The sequence below is a fragment of the Coturnix japonica genome, chromosome 1, assembly GCF_054131305.1.
Source record: "Coturnix japonica strain WE chromosome 1, WE-NBRP24, whole genome shotgun sequence".
Taxonomy (NCBI): domain Eukaryota; kingdom Metazoa; phylum Chordata; class Aves; order Galliformes; family Phasianidae; genus Coturnix; species Coturnix japonica.
In genome coordinates this window covers 109,318,468-109,336,344 of record NC_140663.1, presented here as the reverse complement: position 1 = coordinate 109,336,344, position 17,877 = coordinate 109,318,468, and the positions used below count along the sequence as shown (strand labels likewise).

At 40.2% G+C, this 17,877-nt stretch overlaps 1 protein-coding gene and 2 long non-coding RNA genes across 6 annotated transcripts in view; 1 reads left to right on the top strand and 2 right to left on the bottom strand.

Annotated features, from left to right (window-relative positions):
• Positions 1 to 268: 268 nt before the first annotated feature.
• On the top strand, positions 269 to 3,152 carry LOC146762644 (uncharacterized). The gene is made up of 3 exons (XR_014947049.1): positions 269 to 404; positions 2,683 to 2,753; positions 3,022 to 3,152. It is a non-coding gene; the product is annotated as an uncharacterized LOC146762644 (long non-coding RNA).
• Positions 3,140 to 7,353, bottom strand: LOC107324935 (uncharacterized). Its single transcript, XR_001559586.3, has 3 exons — positions 7,260 to 7,353; positions 3,966 to 4,021; positions 3,140 to 3,259 (listed from the first exon to the last, which is right to left on the bottom strand). It is a non-coding gene; the product is annotated as an uncharacterized LOC107324935 (long non-coding RNA).
• Positions 7,354 to 15,138: 7,785 nt separating this feature from the next.
• Positions 15,139 to 17,877, bottom strand: part of SMPX (small muscle protein X-linked) — a 40,337-nt gene continuing 37,598 nt past the window's right edge. For all 4 annotated transcript variants that reach the window (XM_085549974.1, XM_085549996.1, XM_085550008.1 and 1 more), the window contains exon 5: positions 15,139 to 16,730. The gene's annotated coding sequence lies outside the window, so the exon portion shown is untranslated. The remainder of the gene's footprint in view (positions 16,731 to 17,877) is intronic.

The following is a 17,877-nucleotide window of genomic DNA, read 5'->3' as shown; positions in this document are numbered from 1 at the left end:
GCCCTGCTTCTGCCAGAGTGGCCCGAGGGCTGGGTACCAGCTGGAAGCAGAGCCCATGCAAGGGCTTTCTCGTTTTCAGCTTGTCCCAATTAAAAACACGTACAGGGATTCTCTCTGATTTTCACCTGGGCCTTCCAGGATCTAATTTCTACCAGGAATAGTAGCTCTGGGCAGACTATACATTCTGATTTCTTACAGCTTTCCTTTCATTTTCTGTTTGTTTGTTTGTATCTCTGGTAGCGGTTTGCAGGAATCTCTCTTTGACACTTCTCTTTCCAGGTCGAAAGCCCTCAGGATTTGCAAAGTGACAGGGTAGGTGAATACCAGCATTTTGCTGCCAGCAGGCTTGAGGTAGAGGAGGATCACACAGGACTGATAAATCTCACCTACTACTGAAGCCAAAGGTAAAGCCTTTCTACCACACTTTTAAAAATATTTATGTGTTTTAGTGAAGTTTATCAAGGGATGTAATCAACTGGTTTTGGGGATCTGACTGAATCCAGGCACAGACCATGTATGCCATGCTGTTCCTCTAGGGAACACAAGCTGTCTTGGTAAACAGGCTGATACCTGTGCATGCTCTGCTCTATGTGTGGGGGAGGATTCTGAAAATGTCATTCTTCATTGCTGCATACTTCCGTACATTTATCTCCTGTTTGAACTCACTTTCCATCATTACATTAGAGAACATTAATCAGGATCATGTGTCAATATGGACACTAGATATGATATAGGAAAGGGACGCTTTCTCTCTTTCTCAGTGGGATTGCCTGCATCCATGTCAGCATCATTCTGAATCCTTTCAGATGCTGTGACCAAAGCTATATAGCTTAGGCCAAGCTTCATTTTTCAGCTTTATCTATTTTGCATGCAGCAGACGCTGGGCACCTTTGCTACCCATTTGACAGTCATGCTGCCAGTGCAATACAGAGCTGACCAAACTGGCTTTGCATCACTGGTGCAATGCAAATCCAGCACAAAGGTGTTCAGGTACCAGCTGCTCAGCAGGGCCAGCATGGGTTTAACAGGGCCTGATTTAACAGCCATGCCAGATAAGCAGTTCCTGTAATGGTATGAAGATTGGTTATGCAGTTCACTCTCATACCTCCTCCATCTTCATGGCAAGCTGGCTATAAAGCTGTTTATTTGCTTGGAAATTTATTGTTGTTTCTTTTCACTTATAATTGAAACAAAGTGAAACTCTTTCCAGTCCCTTGCTCTGGAATGACAAAAAAAAAAAAAGATTATCAGTGACAAAATGAGGTTTCTCCCTGCTTCGCTTTTTGGCAGTTAGCTTAGTCTAACTTAGGAGCCCTCCTTTAATCAACAGACAAATTATATGCAGGCAGCTGCTCAGATCTCCAGCACCTTTGGAGGAATTTTTAATATCCATTAGTGAGAGAGCAGACAGTGACTAAAAAGCAACTAATGAACCTGGGAACACCACCTAGAAGTATGTGGGATGTAGTCAAATCGTGATCTTATTGTTATCCATAATTTGGGGGATCAGATCTAATTTTTGACTCATTAGATGTTGCTTAAAATTAGGGAAACATTAGTATATAAGTGATGTATGCTTTGCTGAGAATAGATAATACGTTTATACTCGTGAGCATCATTTAGGCTTTAAATTAGGTTTAGACTTCAGATTTTGAATATATTCTCTGTTTAAATCATTGCTATTGTGCAGTAGATAGTCTGCAGTAAAGAATATTCTAGGGGTGCACTGCAAAAACTGTTGGCTTCCTTTTCTTCCCATAAAAGGCTGGAAAATGTTCTGAATTGCTGTACTGTATTCCATTTAATCTTACAAGTAGGCCATCGGTTAGTAAACACTTCAATTACCATTGTAAATGTTCCCAATTATTTTTTGAGTAAAGGTTATAAAAAGAGTTGTACAAGTAAAATTAGTATCATTAGTAACAAGTGGCTTGCTGCAAAATATTCATTACAGAAATCTACAGTGAAGGATTTCTAAGCTACATTTCATACCAGAAGGAAATCAGTGCAATCCAGAGTGCAGCACAGCAAAAGGTTCAGCTGTTTAACAGTGTACCGCATCAACACGTACAGCACAAGTGAGCCAAATGACTAATGGCATATGATGCTGTAGAATGTAGGCTTTCCAGAAACTACTGCTAAGAAAGATTATATTGATTTAAGTTGTCTTGTAAAAATCACTGGGCTGGAGTTTGTATTTCATCCTCGAATAATCATACACAATAGTATTTGGGTCACCCCATCTATTTAAATGCAAGGATGTTTGGACTGGGAAAGCATTCTGTAGAAACAAAATAGTAAGGGACACGAAGGAGAAATTTCCTTGCAGCTAAAAGCAATGTATCGTGAGATACTGTCTGTATATGAAAGCATAGGAGAAAGTCTGACATCTTGGGTGTAGGGTCAAGAGGCAGAACAGGGATTCCAGCAAAAACCCACTGCATGAAGATGCCTGCTAAGCCATGGCTGTGTGGCAGTTTTCTGTGGGTTTTTTGTGGAAGAGGGGAAAGGTCAAAAATGCTGTTGGCACCTTTGAGATCAGGGATAAAAATCTCCAAAGCTGCTGGACTAACAGTAACAACACTGATATGAGAAAGTCAAAGTGCATTCAATAATAAGAGGCAGTATGAAATAAAAGCCCTTAGATCATATGTATCTCATTTGTTTCTTTTCTTTTTGAAGGTTCCCTTTCACTTGCCCCCAATAATGACAGAGGCAGTTATGGCTCCTATTGCTCTCCTGCTGTATTAGAGGTAAATTTCCCCGGGGAACTAAACAAACAAAAAAAAGAGTTAGGGAAAGTTTTTAACCTGGGCTGTTGCCTCAGAGCATCTGCAGTGGGATGAGTCAGACAACGCAGCTGCAGAATAATGAATGTGATCGTGTTTTTCAACCAGCTCACTTCAGAGCAGCTGTACTAATAGTCTGCGCAGTGTTTCATGATTGAGGGTGGTTTTTACCTGCTGCCTGGAATGTTCACTTGATGTTTTGCATCCAGTCCTTTCTGTTCCCTTTGTGCAGGCAGCAGTGCATGTATTGCAGCTGGATGAGAGAGACCTGAAGTTCCTTTCCTAAGGGTTCTCCTGTTCTGCATCTTCTCAAAGACTGTGATGGCCGCTGCTCAGTGAGGACAAGCATGGATCTCATGGAACTGGGTTCCCAAGAATTGTGTACTTGGGCAAAATAGGGATCTTCTGGATGCATGACCACTAACGGCAGCTTGGCATGTCCAGTCTACTTTGATGTGGTCTCTGCACACCTAGAGATAGATACACATACCCGGTATAAAATAATTACAACTGTGGACCCTTACCTCAGGGTTGGGATTCAGCTCTTCTGCCTTCTTCCATTCCCTAATTCACATTCGAGCAACTGCTTTTTGTTGCTTAGCAAAGTAAATGTCACAGTGTAATCACCTTCTGTTAACATTGTTGATTTAGGAGATAATGAGAGCCTGATGTCCATGCTCAATTGATCACTAAGAGTGTTCCTAGAATGTGTATTCTACTTCATTGTTATCATTAGCATCAACAGTATCTTGGTGTCTCCAGATTCAGTTGCCTCCACAGTCTACAAGTCAGGCTTTACCACTGGGACAGAAGGGACTGCAGCTGCACCTGCTAATCCTCATAAACACTCATGTTTGTTTCTTACCCACTTGAGAGGTGAGACCACCTAAGTCCTTGCACTGGATGAAGTGCAGCTGGAATTAATTACATATTTTACGGGATGGACAATGAATGGTAAACCAACAAAGTCTATGGAGAGCTTTTTTGTCTCAGTGACATTTGACTGAATAAAGTCACCCTGGAATGTTACAAAGGCATCGATGGGATGTGTTTTATTTATCCTTCTAATCATAATGAGTTACAGAGTGGTGTGTGACCAGCAAGTCTCACTGATCATTTGTGAGGCTGAGACCAGAGCCAGTCCATAGGAGTAAAGGTACAGGTAGCGGTACTCACCAGATGGAGAGAGATAGATTTTCCTCCATATGTGAAACACTCTCTAAATTCAACTCCTGGAAGAAATTTATGGATTAGCTATAGGAACTGATCTGCATACATAAAGTTTTCTTCTCCAGGCCACAGCAATGGAAATGGCCTCAGATACCTCCCCTCTTCCACACACATACTGGAGCAAGTATATAAGCTGGGGATAGCGGAGATCCAACACCCTTATCTCCAAGACTCTTGCTAAGAACTAACATACAGTGATTTCTCTTAATATTTTTACTTCAGAGTTCTTGTGGTTGCAACAGTACAAATATAAGCTTATTCAGAGCAGCAGCAATGCAAGGATTTCTCTGCCCAGAGGGGATAAAAATGAAACAACAAAAAAGTTCTAGTTAAATTAGCTAGAAAGGCTGAAGAGATGCTTTTCATCTCTCTTGTTCAAGGATTGATAAAAGTGATTCTCAAAGGGAGTAAATGAATTGTAATGTCATTGTCTAAACTGATGATTGTGCACCTGGTGATGGAAGTGGCGGCACAGGTGCAAGCAAGTTACCTGTTCATCCAATGTGAGTAAAACAGGTGGAACCTGGGTCCATCCCTCCCTAGGCTCATTTAAGAACTAGCCTCCAAAAGGAGATCCTCTTCTGTATGAGGGCTGCTTCTCAAGGAATGTTTGATGTCCAGAGGCCCTAATATCAGCTGGATAAGTTAACCTTCTCCTGTATGTGATTTATTTTTTTTTATTATTATTATTTTAACATTCCTACTGATTTTCAGCCTGGTATTGCAGTGAAATTATCAAAAACTATTTCACTACTTTTAAGGACCAACAGGAGTGAATAGGGTCTATGTTCTAAGCTACTGTGTTATGTTTCTGGTATGACAATGTGTCACCTTTTTCTTGATATATTGGCAGTTGTCAGGAGACCTCTGGGTATTACCTGAAGTGGAGAAGTCATTGGTATATGTGTGATTGTCTGTTACACCAAAAGAACGAAACTGTAGACTGTTAAAGGAGAAAGCTTAGGGAAGATGGATTTATGAAAGTCACTGAGAGGGGAATGTGAAGCTGAAAAATTTCTGAGGAAAACCACCTTTTCAACACTGCAAAAAAATTTGTTGTCTCATAAGTGGCATACTTAATAAGGACAGAGTGTCTCTGAACAGGCACATGGGAAGTACGTAACATTAGAAGCTAGTAGCCTTGGATGAGCTGCCCCAAACTTTCTGAAGTACCAAGCATGCAGGGCAAGCACTTTCTGTCTTTCATAGTGCAAGTTGGTCAGTGATTCCTTCTTACTTGGACTGGTAAATCTGTTCTTAGAGTGAAGAAACATTTTTTGGGGGGGGGATGAGGGTTAGAGGATGCTCTCCAGGAGGCATCCATTCCTTCAGAAGAATTCAGAGTCCTCATACATGTAAAATCAGTCCAGCTTCATCCTTTTCCCATATCCAGAGGTAGGGCTGATGCCTAAAACCCCTTATTCTGATAGTAGTTGTGTCAAGGGTGAGGATGCAGATGAAAGTTGAAGTTATGTGAGAAAGACAGTCAAATGGAAATATCAAATTTGTGCTATAGTATGGTATCATACCTGCTTCAGTTTCTTTAGCCTGGCAGGTCAACACATTACTGGTACTTTTGATACTATGACAGCAGTGTGGTTGTTTACATCAACAATGACCGTACTGGCAGGGTAAGTCCATGACTTTTCTAGCCTTCTTCTCTATATGAACTAGCAAGCAAGTTACTGTAGAGAGTTTCCTTAATTTGCACTGTGGAAATGATAAATCTGATCAGAGAAGACCTGATTTATGCAACATAAGTAGGTTTACATATGCAGAGGAGTAAATAATCTCAGTATTTACACTTTAATTTAGCTCATGGTAATATATGTGCCTGCGGCTCTGGCACAAAAAAAAAAAGACAAAATTAATATTGTAGTTTCAGAAACTGGGCATGAGGCAGGTGTCCAAGCCATCATTGTGCAGAGAGCTGCTTTGCATTGCTGCTATGCAGCTTTGTTACACTAACTGAGCCAAAGCTTTTCAAATGAAAGGTGCCTTAAGTATTTTCTCTCATAATTCTCACCATCAGAAAAAGGAATCTTAAAATTATCACTGGGGTTGGGTGATTGCATTCCCTTGGGAAGAGATCACTCAAGTTCAGAAGACAACATGGCTGTACCCAATCAGTTGTAATATCCACTGCCTCTGCCTTTAATAAGCAAGCTACACAAACAAACTGTATTGTACTTTTACTACTTATGGCTATGACTAAGAGACTATAAATGGAATAATAAAATTAATGTGATAATCATTGAAATTTTCTGTTCTTTTTTTTTTTTTTTCCAGGTGACTTTATTTACCTTGGACTAAAGAACATGTTAGAATTCTGACAGATTTTATGCAGGGTGTTACATGTTTGCAATTTTCTTATAGCTAGATTTGTCATCTAATAACTATTTTCTAGTTGTAGGGATATAGAAGTTGGTTTTGATTTCCCTTGAAACCAATAGGAATTTTGCCATGAACTCTGGTACAGGCAGAAACATAATGTTCTTGTCACAGAGCAGTATCTGTCCCACCTTAGTTTTTCAGCCTTGTATACCAGCTTTCTCACCTGATATGAGGACATGTTATCTCCCAATGGCCCTACTGGAATAAAGACTGTATTAATGATGAAGCCCTTTACAACTAAGCCCGTCATCTGCTATAAAAGAGTTGTTGATGTGTCTCTTCGTGGAGCGTGTTATTTTGCTTGTGTTAACTCTTAATATGTAGACAGTGCATCAGCTGCTTGCAAGGGCAGACTGCCCTAGTGAGTGCACTGTGAAGCAGGGGTAGAGCAGAGGAATAATCCCCAGTCAGACATTCCCAAGTTGAAGCCTGCACTGAATCTCTGGGGAGCAGTTCTCAACATGGGCCAGCGTTGTGTGTGTGCTTGCTGTCCTTGCTACTGATAACATTTGCTTTACTGTAGATGCAGACAGTCTTGCAGGTTTGCTTCTCACTGCTTTTGGTAAAAAGTATGTTTTGATTTTTGCTGTTAGGCAGGTAGGAGCTTCTCCTGCTCTTGTCCATATTTTCAGAGAAGTTACTGGAGGAAAAGACAGCATTTATGCAGTCTGAATTACTGAATGATACCACAATCTCCAGAAAACAAATACTACTGGGTACTTAAGTTTCTATAACTGTTTGTGATTCCCCATACATTAAAACTACAAAGATGAATAGAAAGGCATCACTAAGCCATTAAAGAACAAAAGTGTTTAGGGAGGCAGAAAGAGCACTCAGAGGACTCACCATTCCTTTAGGCAGTTAAACAGTCTTTATGGCCATTCCCATTCACGACAGTGTCCTTTCTAGTTACTGAAATACCGTGATTCTGTTATCAAGGTGACACCACAGTGTCTGCCTTGGTTCAGGACAGAGCTATGAATGATAGATGCTTTAGAAACATTCAGAAAATGCTGGCAACTGCCCTCTCATGAACCCACTGTTGTAAATCACTGCTGTGAAGAAATACAGTTGCTGTTAATTGTTTGGGTTTCTCCTAGAAACAAATATTTACAGCTCCTGGTTCACACGGTCTTCTAAAGGTCACAGATTCTAGCTCTAAGAGAAGACAAACTGTTCAACATTAAACTATTTCACATTGGCTTCCTGTGTAAGCCTGTACTGTCATAAAAAACAGGCATCACTATGGGACTCGTGTAGGACAGAGGAACAAAGTTCTCCGTTCTCCTCCTGACCCATTTCAGCACGTTATTTTTAAAAGCTCATGTGCTCGGTGACTGAAAAAAAACCACCTTCCTTTTGCTTATCCTTTACATGGGGTGGATGTGTTGCATGCTAATGGTCTGCTGGGAAGTTAGAGTTGCTTTCTGATATAGGTGAGAAAAGAACTTTTATCACATTGCTATTAGTGGGAAATTTTGCATTACAAAGATTAAAAATGAGCCAGGTTTTCCAAAACCGTTACAGCCCTTCTATGCACAACTATATGTAGTAGCTTATAGAAAATCTGCTTGTAGAAAACCTTCTCATCTCGGCTGCTGGCTTTGTCTTCACTCCCTAAGATTATTAGAAAGACAAGAAAATGTTCCAACAGTTATTTCTTTTACTGAGTTTTCATTTCACTGTTATGAAAAATCACAACTGAGGGAATCGCCAAGGAAGATGTTAATAAATTCTAGGTCCTGACTCTTCACATGCTGTTCATTTGAACTGCGTAAAATTTCTAACACCAGCCACCCACATGGTCAACTCAACTGCTTGGCTGTGAAGTCACTAATGAACTGGAGAGCTAAGTCAGCCTGGTGCTGAGGATGATTTGGAAGCTGACAAACTTTTAGTCATTTCTCCTCTTCCTTTTCTGTCTTGGTTGGTTTTGGTTTGTAGAAGTGTCAGAAGGTGAAGCTTCACATGACTGAGGGTTATGTGACTGCTAACGCCGTTTCTCCTGACCAGGATCATTTAGTTCTTGCTTGGATTCATCAACAGGAACTCATCTTCTTTTAAGAGCTATTATTTTTGTCATCTGACCTAGAAGAATCACAAGAGACTGTCTTTGTTTAAGAACTGCCTGCGTGCAAGTTAAGCAAGTATGCCTCAGGGAGTGTAAGCCACTGCCAGCATGGAAATTTATAGGATTGACGTAGTTTTCTTATTTGATTGCTCTACTCTTTGTTGCAAACTTCCTGCACAGGTATCAATTTTAACATTATGCAAACATGTTACATTTATAAAGACCAATAATATCAGCTTTAAATTAGGGTACACTTTCTAATGGTAGGCATAATAAAATGCTAGGACAGAGTGTCTAGGGAGGCTGTAGGATTGCCATTGTAAAGAGATAATTGCAATATGCTGTAAAGAATATACTTGGAATTAGGCAAGTATAGTTGCTTGTGCTTAGGGGCAAGGAGATGGGTTAGATGGTCTTTTGGGTTCTCCTGGGGGCTTTAGTCTTAAGATTTTCTGCTCATGTTAGACCTTAAATCATGAAGTCCTATGGATCATGAGGAGTGTGCATTAATAAGTGATTCACACAAGTGATTTTTTTCTAAATAGAGATACTTCTCTTAAAAACAAAAGCCTTAAACTGGAAAAAGCTTAGGATCATGCTGATGTGTGATGTTTTAGAGATGTTGTAATTGCTCCACTTGAAAAAATTTACTTTACTTTTTTTTTTTAATTTATTGAGCATGTCAATAAATTAAAAACTGTACAGGACAAAGGGTATCTGAAAGCACCACCTCTCTTCCTGAAGAGATCTACTGCAAGGTTGCTGCCCAACATCACTGCTACTTAAAAAGCTGATTTGTGGGGATGTCACATCTTCATCATTTTTACTGAAATAGATCAATCTGAAAAGAATGTGTTTCTGAGAGCTGACTGGAGTCAGAGCTCCACCATGACTGTAGATGGAATCTGTTGGTTTTTTTCCTACACTACGTACAGAAAACAAGATCTTATTCTAAAAAATTCAAGTTCTTGTTCTGCATGACTGGAAAATACATTTCTGTGCGTCACTTTGTTTCCATTGTTTTTCCCTTAAAGGGAAGGAGTACAATAGATAAAATATCAGCAAGCCAAAAAAAAAAACCAAAATCAACCAAACAAGACTCTGATGATGGCTGTGATCTCTGACTCATCCCGTCTCAATAGATACAAGTTCAGGGGAGAAAGTCAGCTGGAGTTTGCTCTTGGTAAAGATTTTTCTTCACAGTGCAACACCAGCATGCATTCTAGGATGAAATGAATATAGAACAAGCCAGATCCTTGAGGAATAATGCCTTCATACTGATACACAAGCATGTTTCCTGAAATAACAATGCCATCCTGGAATGCAAAATTATACACCAGTGTGCCAGTTCTCTTGTTTCTCAGGCAGGCCAGAATGACCTTGGAGTGGAAAGCTGAAGGAAGGAACTTTTCTGTGGACATAACGTTCTCCGTCAGGATGCCAGGCTACTATGGGGCCATGGTGGCACAGTCTTGCTCCTATGGGACAGCAAAGCAAGAATTCAAGCATGAGAAAACCACTAAAGAGAAGGATGATCCCAAGGGTGCCCTGTTTGTCCATGTGGGCTGAGACAAAGGCTTTGCTGATCCAAAGAATCGCTATCAGTTTTGGCTGCATCTTGACCCAGAGCTGAGCTGCCACGTCTGGCAGAGGTTGGTGCTGGCCTAAGGGACTCATGTTTCTTAGTACTGCTTGAGTAGAGATCAGGCATGCATCACATAGCATCTCAGCCCTTTATGGGAGGCTTTGCAACCATACCCAGTGAGGCTTGGGCCCCCTTTCTTGCTGCCACTTTGATGGGATAGGGTCTGAAGTGCCACCTGATACCTTTTTGAATCATGCTTTTCCTGGGGCTCCCAGGCAAAGAGCTGTGGTGAGCCATGTGGTTCATATATGAAACATCAAGCTAAGGAGAGAACTAGAAGATGCTGTTTGTTTTCCCTTCGTAGAGGTATTGTTTAGAGCATATTCTCTTCTGAGCATTTCTTTTGCTCTGAATTCTCAAAGTCTGCATGCAGAAGCATCTGCTGGTGCAAGCTGCTGTGGCTATCATGGTATGAATGGTGTGCCACTGTGCTACAGTGGTATGAGACCTGGCCCTTGGTTTTAATCATCGTGATGTTAGCACATTTTTTGCTTGCCTTGCTGGACAAGCGATGTAGGAAAAGCACTTTCCTCATTTCTCAAGAGCTAGAGAAGAGCACAGATGTCCCATTTGTGTCACAACTATATAAATTCAGGCTATCTGAATTTTCTCAACTGTGTAGTACTGTCCATTGTCATTTCCCTGACCTCCATGAAGTTCTCCCCCCTTACACTACCCTACTTGACAGCTCTCAGAGATAGAAGAGTCAGCAGCATTTTATAGGAGAAAGAGTCAAAGCAGGGAATTAAGACACAGCCTTGTGCAGAGACATTAGCTCCTGAGTCACTAGGATGTCATTCAGGCACCAGAACAGCCTGTGAAGCCTTTCAGATCTCATGCGTGCGTGACATTTAGAAGAGGTGGGTGACCTCACGGGAGATTATCTAAGAGATCTAAACTGACCATAGAAGGTGGCTTTGGAAGCTTTCATTTATCCTCACTAACCTTCAGCAATAAAAAAGGAGGATGAGTGCACGGATGTGCATGCAGGAAGTATGTGAGAAGCGCTGAGAACATTGTGAAAGCCAGAAGGCTGGTAAGCCATACCCCAGCTCCAGTGACACATGGCTGTCATGGAAAGAGAGAGGAGGAGGACACAATTTGTTTCTCAAGGGAGAGTGTTTTATTTCAAACCTCTTGTGTGTTTGCTACTTGACTGTGCAGTAGTAGTTTAAAAAAATAATAATAATCTTTTTAAAAGTGCTCCTTTCCTGATTTTTGTAGAAAACCATGAATTTGGATGTCCTTCTGACCTTTGAACCCAAGGTCAACCTTGGGAACAACTGTGAGCCCAACCAGAAGAAGTCAATTATTCAGTCCCCTCAGTTCCTTCCATTGCTCACCCTGTACATCCAAATCAGCATCCCATCTCAGAGCACACCCTTGGTGGGGGGCAAGGAGCCAGGCAGTTTTCCCGAGTTCAGTATTAATAAGGATCCAAAGGGTCGTGAGATGTCTTCTCAAATCTGTGGCCTTCCTCTAATTATTCATGTCATGTGTCAGCCCAGAGCATACCTTTCTTCAGACTGGTGATCCTGCTGAGCTTCCAGTTAGGAAATTGGAACAGCAGCAAATAAATGGTGTGGTCACAGAGATCTTGGTAGCCCTGAAATCACTTTTGCCCTGCTTCTCAAAGCCAAAACCCATGCCTGTGCCCTCTTCTGCCTTTCATCCTCTGCCTTTTCCATCTCAATCTCTTGGAGCCTATCCTTCTATGAGTTAACTCTCTGTACCTTATGAGTCCACCTGTTCATATGGTGGGGTCCTCATGTCCAACAATTATGTGAATCCTGCCCTTTGTGTCCAAATTCACCCCATGTGGTCAAAACCTATGCCCTCAAGACAAAAAATGCTGTGTTCTGCATTATTATAATACCCAGTTCAGCTATATGCTGAGTTATATGTTTCTGCTCAAATCAGGTCTTGCAGGCTCCGGATACATGTGAAGTCCATCATTCATATCAGCAGCAGAATATTGCTGACATTACAGGGAGTTTTCTTCATAGTTATTCATGAACGAGTAGTACTAGGCAGCTTATATACTGAAATGTGGTTTTGGCCCCCAAAATTCCCTACCTTAATCTGCTTCACTTAAAAAACCAAAACTTATTCAAATTACATGTGCACACATCAGGGACACCAGGGTTTAGTCAAATGGGCAAAAGGAATTATTTTCAGTGTTTTGGCCCTAGAGCTATTATCAAGAAAAATACAACTACTTTCCTCAGACAGCCCTCTCTGGTTCTCTTCTCCCAACACCATCAATTTTTTATAATACAAAATGACCAAAGTGCAGGATTTTTATTACATATTCCCATAAATAATTAACTGATAACATGGAACAAGAGAAATAAAAGAGCTATCTTTATCTCTGATGTGATCACACTGAACACAGCCCTGGTAAGATGCCACTGAATTCAGTGAACTGTGCCTCAAGGCTTTGATTTTGGGAATTCACTTTCATAAACGCAGTTGACTTTAACTACAGATGTTTTACTGGAAGGTCACCTTATGAGACTTTCTTCTCAGCATTTAGACTGGCCTCTCCAATGCTGTATTTTGTCCAGGTGTGGCCTTTTATCCTTCATCAGTTGGTACTTCTGCCTGGGAGTCAGTCCCCTGTCATGCGCTTACGAGTGGATTAGTGCAGTGGGGCCTTCCTTTTGCTACTAAATATAAAAGCTTATGCCACCAGAGAAATAAAAAAAACATTCTACAATTCAGGAATACATAAAGCAGAGCCTCCCGAGTGCTAAAGCAAGCAGTACTGATTGTATTAGAAATTCAGAAGCGTTATAAACTTTTAATTGGAAATCATTAAACCAGAGTTGTTACTTGAATTATATTCAAATTTCAAGTAACGGTATTTATTACTTTTTCTCTACCTCTAAATTAAATGTTTGGCTTGGGTTTTTATTCTGTACAGATGATCAGAAAAAACATTAGATCATGTTTTTGCCCAGTGAACCACAGCTAAAACCCTCCCACACAATATGCTGGGGTAGCGGTGTTTCATAAGACTAAATCCTTTGCTGGAAGGGGAGGTTAGTGACACCACAGCAATACAGTGCCTTTGATGTACTGTCATGCCAGCACTATGCAGAGAACTGTGTAGAGAAATGGTATTGAAATCCAGTTATTTTGCTGCATTTCATAGGTCCCTCATTAAGCAGTTCAGGGATATGGGGCTGGAGTGGAGTTTATGTCTCTGTGGCTTGTTTATGATAAATATCTAATTTGCTGGAACCATTCCTTTAGCTTCACTGCCTAGAGACAGTCATTTATCATCTCATTAGTGAAATGTCAGTAAATAGCTGTTACTGGTTTTGGTTCATACCCACAAAGTCTGACACGTAACTAGATGAAATAGGTATAAGTTTAGCATGATCTGTTATCATGTATTTCATTGTAATGCCTCAACTTTTTCTTTAATCTGTTCAAAAATGTAATATTTAGGGTGTAAAATTTTCCATGCCAGAAGTAATAGACTGCAAAGTTAATGGGACATCTTTCACTGGTCTGTCCATGCCCCAGTTATGTAATATTTAGATGAAAAGTAGTTAGGAATAAGACATGCCAGTTCAGACAAGTTATTATCAATTTGGTAGCTGAGAGAGAGATCCTTCACAATCTTTTTCTTTTTTCTAATTACTATCATTTTTTTCTTTCCTGGAACTAAGTTCCTGAGCCTATGCTTTAATAGAGATTCGTTGTACTGCTGACATGAAGGGTCTTAGTGTAGGCAACTTGCTGATCCTTTATGCCCCATAGTTGTCAGCCTCAAGACACAGTGTAAAATTATGCATGTGTTACAAAAAAATCATGGAAAAAAAAATAAAGCTAAATAAAAATTGTCTTTGCCACTGCCTAAACTTTCCCTGCCATTATGTTTCAGCGGTCTGTGGTGGCACTCATTCACTTCTCAGGAAGGAGTTGAAATATGATGAAAAAAGCACATTTTCTGTATCAAAGTTGTGTAGTTTTTGTTTTTTGTTCTTTCTTTTGCTTACTCATCTAGATGTGACGACTGTTAAACAGAATTCTCTGAATCTTAGGAGCTCAGTAGGTTGTGTAGGTTGAAAGACCATCCTCCACCAAAGCAACTGTGAAACAGGGTTGGTCCATTCCTGAATGGGATGGGATTTCCCTTGCTGTGGTCTCCAACCATGTGTGAAGTGAACCCAGCCTATAAACCATGGGTAGTGCCAAGCTAATGGGACATCTTTCTCGCATGCTTATGTACTGCATTTTGGACAGATAGAAGGAATATGTATTTGCCAACTAAAGGACAGAACAGGGAAAATTATATACAAGACCTTTTGCATGGGAAAGAAAATTCAGAGCAGCCTGAGTCAGTAGGACTAAACAGTTCCTCAGTTTTCCATTGGAAGAGGCTTTCCCACTTCTCCCAACTCTCCTCATGGCCTTAGTTTTCTGCAGTTCTCTGAAGTATTTTTAAAGTGAGTAAGGAATAATAAAAGCTGAGTCCCTGACTCACCTTGCCTTTAACCATGCTTTTGGTTCAAAGGATTGTATTTTCTCCTCTTTTAATCATTTGTATATTGGCAGAAATAATGTACTCCAGTATCAGTGACTGATAATGCGGTGTGTAGGAAAATTACTCTTTTTCGATTGAATAGACATGTTAATCTCATCGGTATGTAAATGAAAGGTGCTCCTGAGGCATTCTGCCTCTTGAGACTTTCATTTCAGCCTGTCTTTTGGGGATGTTCACCTCCAAGGATTGTATTAAGAGAAATCAGCTGGAAAGATATAAGTGTGGAACAAGATACTGAACAGTGTTGGTATTATGTACTGAAAGTGAAAAATACAAGAACTAAATTGTAGCAAGCAAGGTTCCTTTTGAATCTACTGTATGTAGTCACTCAAGTATGTGCTTGTAATAACCTGAAATATAAAAATATTGCCATTTAGGTTTTGTATTGCTCCACGTAGCAAACTAGAATTAAATGGATGTCATTGTTAGTAACATTCATCTTGAAGCTTGATTTCTAACCAGAAAAATCATCTTTATTTCAACTGAATAAACAAAAGTCAGGCAGAATTTCAGACGATGTAGAAGAATTTCTATCAATGGTAGATGAATATTAGTACAAAACAGCTCCTCTTATCCCTTCATAGTAAATGACACATAGACAGAGGGCATGCAGTGTATTAAATTCCTCTAACAATAAAATATAATTTCCAAAAATAGAATCTGCATTGAATAGTTTTCATTTATGTACAGTCTATATAAAACAAGTGTCAGGGATTAATCATTATATGTTGGTGTGTTCATACATCATTTTTGCTCAGCATCAATATTTCTATGTCTCTCCTTTATTTGGACTTTTGAAGACAGTGATCCTTCAACCTGCATTTCGGGAGCATGTTCCTACAAGGCTGATTGACCTGTTTATTTGTAAGAGGGATGCTCTGAAAGTAATGCCTCCTATTTTATTATGTTGGTTCACAATGACAGAGGCTGACGGTGGTGGTGTGACAGGAGAGGTTGAACCTTCACCTCAGTATCCTATTACATGTTTTTTCCATGTGACAGAAGGCAGCAGAGGGACAGTCTGATATGGAAGTACAGATGAAGCAAAGGTATGTCATTGAGTTCCACCATGAGGAAAAAAAATGGCACCCACTGACATTCATCAATGCTTGTGAATGTTTCTGGAGACCAGCCAGTGGATGTGAGCACAGTGAGGCAGTGGGTGGTGCCTTTCAGCAGTGATGAATGTCACCTCTGCTGGTGCAGGTTTTTACAAGCACTGCATGTAGGCTCTTGTTCAGCACTGATGAAAATGCATAGCTAGTAGTGGTGAGTCTGTTAAAAAGTAGTGTTTTGTAGCTAACAATTTGTTCTATCAGATAGTGTTATTGTGCTCTTTGTATCTATTGTAGTTTCCATGGAAATAAATAGGTGGTATTACTTTCAGAACAACTTATGTATAAAGATTGCAGGATTTCTGTCAGTCAACTCACACCCTGACAAGGTTAGGGTAAAACATAAACAGCAGAGCACTGGTCTATGTTTAGATTCCCAAGAAAAAGAAATACTTTGGCTCTGCAGCAAGATAATTTACCTAAACTCGCCATAAAGATCACCCCTTTTAATATTGGCTCTTTCTTTATTACACATAATCCACCATTTCTGTTCCATACAGGAATACATAACAGGAAATTAGATATTACATTCCTCATTCATTCTGAATTTGGTGAAGTCTTCTTTACATTTTTGTCTGTATTCATTATTTTTAAAAGAATAAACCAAATTAATTGTAAATGATCACTTTTTCTTTAATGAAGCATTTATTTCACTCTTCCTCAAACTTCTAAATACACTATTCTCCAATCTCAGATTAAATCATTCTTGAATATATACATATTTATCATTAGTTTCGGTGCTCTCTTTTATTTCATCAGTACTTCTCTGTGTTAAGCAAAATGGACAAGAAGAAAGTGTTGATATAAATGTACAAAGAAGTTGCTTCCCATGAGGTGTTGCCAAATTTGGAAGTTCAGTCTTCATACAAATATATAAAATACTTCAGATGATATCCATTCACAGAATCCGTCTGATTTCTTGTCAGACCTGTGTAACAAATACAGAACCAGAAATTAATAATTTATCAGTGATCTAACAGACGTTTCAAGAGGATGCAGAGAAGTACTTGCAAGTTGTGAGTGGGAGTATATTCCCAGCACCTGCAGTGTATTTGTTTACACCTGAGCTCAGGGAATTGAGAGTGGGTGTGAAACAAATCTTCTTGATCCACTACCTTTTTCTGCCTACTATCCAAGACTCCATCTGATGAAACTTCATGACTCTCTCAAAAGCTTGTGAACTCTTGTGAACTCTTGAAGTGTTGAGCTTTGCTCTCAGGGGTATCTGCCACCCCTGTCCCTCTTCGTTGCCCCAGCCCTTCCCCAGCACTACAGCTTGTTCAAGGGAAGTCCCAGTGCTGCTCCAGCAGGCACATACTGCAAGTCTGCAGGGCTGTGGCACAGATCCCGTTTCTGCTTTAATTTTCAGGATCAACCAGCACTGAATACAGTAGCATCCTTAGAGTTGGAAGGGACTTCTGAAGGCCATCTAGTCCAACTCCCCTGCAATGAACAGGGACACAACAGCTAGATCAGGGCCTTACCCAGTCTTGCCTTGAAAGTCTCAAGGGACAGGGCATCAACCACATCACTAGGCAGCCTGTTCCAGTGCCTCTCCACCCTCACTGTATAAGATTTTTTTCCTCATATACAACCTAAATCTACCCTCTGAACTTGAAGCCATTTCCCTTTGTTCTAACAAAGCAGACACTGCAAAAAGAGTCTGTCCCCTTCTTTCCTGTAGCTCTTTTATATACTGAAAGGCTGCTATCAGGTCACCTTGCAGCCTTCTCTTCTCCAGGCTGAACAGCTCCAGCTCTCTCAGCCTTTCCTCATAGGAGAGGTGTTCCATTCCATGGATAAAGCTATTGATACAGTACACTTGATGCAGAAGCACAATTGTATCTGCTGTATATATCCCATCAGTGTTAATTTATTTATTATGTTAAGCGGTGTTAGCTCCTGCCTGTGGAATGATGAATAATTTCCATTGACCCATCTGCAGTGATTATTTCCTGCACTGTCACAGCTAATTTGAAACAGCATAGGGTCTATTCCTGTTCTCTTTGATGTTAAGGAGTATCAGAGGTTGCCACTTATATCAGTGGTTCCAGACAGCCTCAATACTGAGGGAA